The sequence below is a fragment of the Sinocyclocheilus grahami genome, unplaced genomic scaffold, assembly GCF_001515645.1.
Source record: "Sinocyclocheilus grahami isolate Dianchi unplaced genomic scaffold, SAMN03320097.WGS_v1.1 scaffold91.1, whole genome shotgun sequence".
Lineage (NCBI taxonomy): Eukaryota > Metazoa > Chordata > Actinopteri > Cypriniformes > Cyprinidae > Sinocyclocheilus > Sinocyclocheilus grahami.
In genome coordinates this window covers 2,405,146-2,411,206 of record NW_015505270.1, presented here as the reverse complement: position 1 = coordinate 2,411,206, position 6,061 = coordinate 2,405,146, and positions in this window count along the sequence as shown.

The window sequence follows — 6,061 nt, the reverse complement described above, 5'->3', positions numbered from 1 at the left end:
CCAGATGTTTATAAACCATAACTTTAAAAAGCAGCACTAACACTTGCAGGATGTCACGTTTTACGAACACACACACACCCAGAAGAAAAGCAACTATAATAACAACCAGATGAGAATTTCTCATGGTATTTTTTTCTTTAATTTTCACTTTCGACTAATCATTTTGGAATGTGAAGACTTTCCCAGTTTCAGTTTAAAATATGCCGTAATTCCTCAAGTCTTGCTTTTTTTCCCAGTTATTTTTGCTTTCTGCAAAGAAATTAATGACAAAAACAAACAAATCCAGGTATAACCAATAGATCTAACCTGAGACATTCATACATAAATACATTCATACATAAAACTAATGAATACAGAGGGCTTTTGATAAAATATTACAGTTTGTAATTGTAAATTTAGACTCATTTGAGATTAAAATGGGTTGCTGTATTTTTATTTTATTTTTTATTTTTTTGGACTGCACGTGCCTGGTCTAAAGTTCAATATGTTCCTTCAAAAATGTTTGGTTATAATGTGAAAATCAGCTCACAAAGTCACAAATATATGTGAAGTAACTTATACTTAACATAATACTAAATAAACAATAGAATGACAGGCAGCAATATGAAAGTGATTGAAATTAGGAAGCACTGAAGTGGAAATAACAATTTTTGAGGAGTTGACACTCTTGGGGAGTCATTGGTAGGAATGAGCTTTTTTGGCTGTGGGGGTGGCAGGGGGCTGGAGGTAATTCCATAACTCCCAGAGCTTGAGTTGATCCTGGAACATGTTACTCCCAATCTCCTGATTTTGGCTACATCAAGACCAGCTGTAAAAGGGTGGAGGGGAGGGGAGGGGCGTAAGTTAAATATCATCAGATGTTAAAGATCCCCCCACGTATCATGTCATATTTCAATTCTATTCTATTGTCATTCTTGAAACCATTATGTGCATTTATGTCAGCAAACCAAAGATACCCAATCACTATAACTTTTGCATAGTCCATATATATCAAATCATTATTAATCATGGCCTTGAGTGACTGGATATGACAGGATTTGGCTTGTCAGCAGTATTCATTATTGATGAATTTCCTCTTTATTTTCATTAATTGGAATGACGGCATTCTCCAACCAGTTTATTTCTGACATTTCTGAGTGAAGTGGAAATGAAATGAGAAAAAAAAAGTACAATGGGATTTGTTTTTATTGATGTTCCATACAAAAATGCAATCTATTATCAAAGGTAGATGCAAAAAGGAATTTCATCAGAATACATGGACAATTTTGAATGGAGAAAGATGCTTTTACGGTCCAGATTATGTAGTTAACGGCAGGTGCTAAAGGCCTATGCTAACTATGTATGTGCTAAACTTTGACCCTTTGAGCCAGATCTGATGATGTCAGCTGAAAAAGGACTTGTCCAGGCAATGTAAAAAGGCAATGTAAGTTTGTTAAGCGATGGTGAGGACAAACATTATTCCTAATAATAATATGCACTTACAAATCATTCATAATAAAATTAGGAACATTAGTAAATTAAAAGGTCCATTTTAATTTTATATTAACTTTAATCATCTTAAAATCACATTTATAATTTTGCCTCATAGCATAAGGAAAGTGAGCACACACAAACACACACACCATCTTGATGCATGAATAACTCGATCCTTCAAAATTAGTACTTTGGTTCCAAACCAGACATGCTGCTGAAAGTGTCTCCACTTGAGCACAATCAATCTTGTTTATTATCTGAGATGTGGATCCTGGGTGGTAAACATGTCAAATTAGTGCTAATGAATGGTTCGGCCTGCAATGGCGAGAGCCAAAATCTTGAGTTCAACCAACTATTAAGAAGAATTATTTCTTCTCTCCAGCTTGCATGGATACTTGGTACCCTTCACATATGCTCTGAGGCCAGTTTTAAGAGCTCTGGTTTAGATGGATATCAGAGTTTAGAATATGGTCTGTTTCACCAAGGTAAAATGCATCAGTCTTAGCTGTGAACATTTAAAGGGTTTAAGTGCTGTAACAAAACCCACTTGTTTAACATGTCTAATGATCTAGAACAATTACAAGATAGCTTTAGAGATAACCAAGCAGATTTTATAATGCCTACAAGAAATTTTGCAACAAACTGAAAAAAAGAAGACAACATTTATGTATGTGAAATATAACAACTAAGGTTTATTGGAAAACATGTTTTGTGTGGTGATATTTCTGCAAAATGATATTATGCTGCTTCTTACATCTTTCGTGGTAACGCTTAAGTGAAATGTCCAACTCTCAAAAAGTGTAGCATGGTAATACATGACAATGTTAATGTATTTGGTCTGGTCAAATAGATCTGCTACGCTGCTGCTGTAAGCTTGTAAGAAATACTGCTGCTGCACGTATAAAATAACACCATATATAACATACATGAAATCACCCTGTAGCAGATCTATACAAGTGGAGCTGGGGAAGGTGGAGGGTTTCTGAAGCGTGATGCAACTGCTACAGCAAGCACAAGCCACTCAAAATGCTGGGTTATTTTTTAAACCCAAATACTGGGTTCAGCCTGTTGGGTCATTTTATTGGGTTATTTTAAATATTTTTACCCATGTGCTGGGTAGTTTTTATGTAACTCAGCTGCTGGGTAATTTTTTTCAATCAATACAATCGGTCAGTGTAACCCAGTATTGGATAGTCTGTGCCAAACCAGTTAAAACTGGATATTTATCAGCGATCAATTTGTGTTCTGTCCTGAGAGAAAACTTGACTGACATGAAACTTCCTGAATGAAATTAAGTTTTGTATTACATTGTATTCCTATCAAAGTATATAAATAGGAAAATGTCTGCAATCTCACATTTTTCCTTTTTTTTTTCTTTAAATGTACATTTACGTTGTTTTTAACCTAGCATTTTTTGGAGTGCAAGTGCAAGCTCATTGGCTGATGATGCCATGTGCGCCATGTGAATAATGATGTGATTATATAAGACTGAGTTAGAACCTATCAGCCTGTGCCATCTAGAGTTTCATAAGATAACTTTGTATTTACTATGTCAGAAAAGTCATAGGAGCTGGTTATGTTGTACAAACATGATAAGTTAATTTACAAATCAGGCACTATGGTAAAAAATGCTTTGCGGTCATAACATAGCATTGTGCAGGGAAACACAGGAAAATAAGTCTTTATTAATTGTTAATCTTCCCCGTAACCACGTAATCATAATATGTGTGAAAAGGAATAGAAGTTGATGTTTTACTGCCACTACTGATAATTTCTGTCAGGACCACTATCGTCAAATATGATTGACAATTAGCATACAGTTTGGATTGGCGGTATGGTTCTGTTCTGGGCAAGAACTCCCTACGCATCCATGCAGCCTAGCATGGATGAGAGCAGGGAGAGCAGCAATAACCCCCCAGGGTAAACAGAACAGAACCAGTTCAATAATTTTATGTACACATTTTAGAATTAGTCTGATTCAAAGGAGAATCAGAAGGCTGAATCCCGACTGACAGAGGAGGAGTTGGGGATGGAGGAGGGTAATTAGCTATTGAGCAATGCAAAAACTGTTGATAATACTAAGGGACCTTATATATGAATGCTTAGATATGTGTCGTATTCCCATAGGTAGATGGGGATCAGCTGAGAGTCAGCTGATGCGAGCTTGACTAATGTGACCTGCCAGAACTAAGGCTACGCTTGATTTAAGCTGGAAACTGCACTGAATTTTATAGGTTTATTTATTATGTTATGCAACATAAACTTGTTGCAATATAAAGTACATGAACACATGGCCAAGGATACATAATGCTTGTTAGGCTAGGTCTTAATCACCGAAATTAAAATCCTAATAACTTCACATGCAAAGTCCTCAAATGAAATGTGGTTGCTAAGCTAATACTTAGTGAGGATGCTACTGCACACATACTGTACTGTATCTGTGGGTCTGAGTTCAAATAGAGGATAACACTTTGTCACAGTCACAGAGTCCTATAACCTATCATATATCATATTCACTTGGTCTACATTTCTGTACCCCCACTCTAACTGTGCACATGCTGAACAAACAAACATGTTTTCAACAAGCTATTCAAAGCATCTAATGACAAAAACATACTTTGCACAAATATGTGGCCAAAAACATCTGCTAAATTTCTAACCTTCACCAGAATTTGTCATGTGAGACTTCTCAGATGGCCAGCACAGGTTTGTAACAGTGAAACCAAGACAAATTTTCCAAAGCAAATTTGGGGTCGAGTCTGTTGTTTTTGGTCAGATAGACAGACCTAATTACAGATAAAGCAATTGCATCCAGGACTCCAGCCAGCAGTCATTTACAGTCACTAATCTAATCTAATCATTCAGAGATGTTGTGCTTTCTAACTATTTTTAGAAGTTTACTGAAAATTTGCTTTTTTCAGGCATTTTCACTTTTATGCTCCAGGAGTGGATTTTTATTAAAATCATTTATTAAAACTATTTGATATTTATTAAAACATTTTGTTTTTGTTATATGAAAATCAAATTAAAACTGTCTTGGCAACTTTGTACTGTGCCTTCATCATTTTTTATTCTACCTTTCAAATGCAAAAAATTCAAGATAAGTATCGCTTTTTATTTCTACTCTTTCCTATTACTTGTTTCGCTTCTGTTTCAGTTTTTTAATAACCATTTCTTACTATGTGTAAGTAAGTTGTTGTTTTGTTTTGGGTCTATTTTTAGTTGTTTTAATACTACAATTGATTGCTTCTGCTGTTCTCATTTGTAAATCGCTTTGGATAAAAGCGTCTGATAAATGACTAAATAAAATAAATTAAATAAATAAATTAAATGCCTATAGACTGCCAATACATTTCATGGTTACACTTTATTTTAAGGTGTTCTTGTTACAGTGTTAATATACAATTAATTACTGGGCAATATTGGTTAAAGGGGTCATATGATGTTGCTAAAAAGAACATTATTTTGTGTATTTTGTGTAATGAAATGTGTTTATGCGGTTTAAGGTTAAAAAACACATTATTTCCCACATACTGTACATTATTGTTTCTTACCATACTGTGATGCCCTGTCCGGCCAGAGGCCTAGAGTGAGCGGAGGCCGGCTTGAGTGAGCGGTGGTGGGTGGGCTTGAGTGAGCGGTGGCGGGCAGACTAGAGTGAGCTGCAGCTGGCGGGCTTGCTTCAACCACATGTGACGACCCCGGGCTGAACTCCGCTTCGTCCACGGTGAAAGTCGATCCGGCAATCCATAGCGCAAAGTTTAAGTATTTCCTCAGCAACCAGCACGGATCAGCTCTAGGCATGATGAAGCGGATATCCTCCTCTTTTGGAAGACCAAACAAAGTAGTTTCGCTTTCACAACGAAACACACAACGTCTTCACGACATGGCAGCGGCGGCAACAACAATACTACATCGAGAATAAAAGTTATGCCTTCTTTCTTTGCGTGAACATTTGGGCGGCGTTATGCAAATCTTCCCACATAGTGATGTAGACATGTGGGGGCGTGTTAGAATGAGCCGTTTTAGGGGGGCGTGGCTCTTAACTCTTAACTTTTATAAAGAATATCTCTTTGGATTTGAGACTTTAGTTTTTGCAAATTTACAGATCTTCTTTATGCACCAAGAGCTTGTAACACTCCAAAGAGAAAGGAAACATTTTAATTGCATCATATGACCCCTTTAACAACTTGTTAAGAATAGGGTTTGGTTTAGGGTTTCTTGCTGGCAATTATGCATAATTTACTCTTATTACTAGAGTACGTACATGCAACATGTGTGACAAGAAATAAAGTCTTATCGGTTTTATTGTTTTTTTTCTCTTTTCCCATGACCAAAACGTTCAGTTATAAAATATTACATATAAAATATTTTAGTTTATCCATAATAAAGACATGAATTACTTCATTGATTTTTTTTTACACAAATTACAACTGTGACATAATTTCCACATTGCCCAACTTTTTATTTTATTTTATTAATTTTGTAATTAATTAATTAATTTTTGTAGTAGTGATGGTTCACCAAAACACACACACACACACACACACACACACACACACACACACACATATATATATATATATAT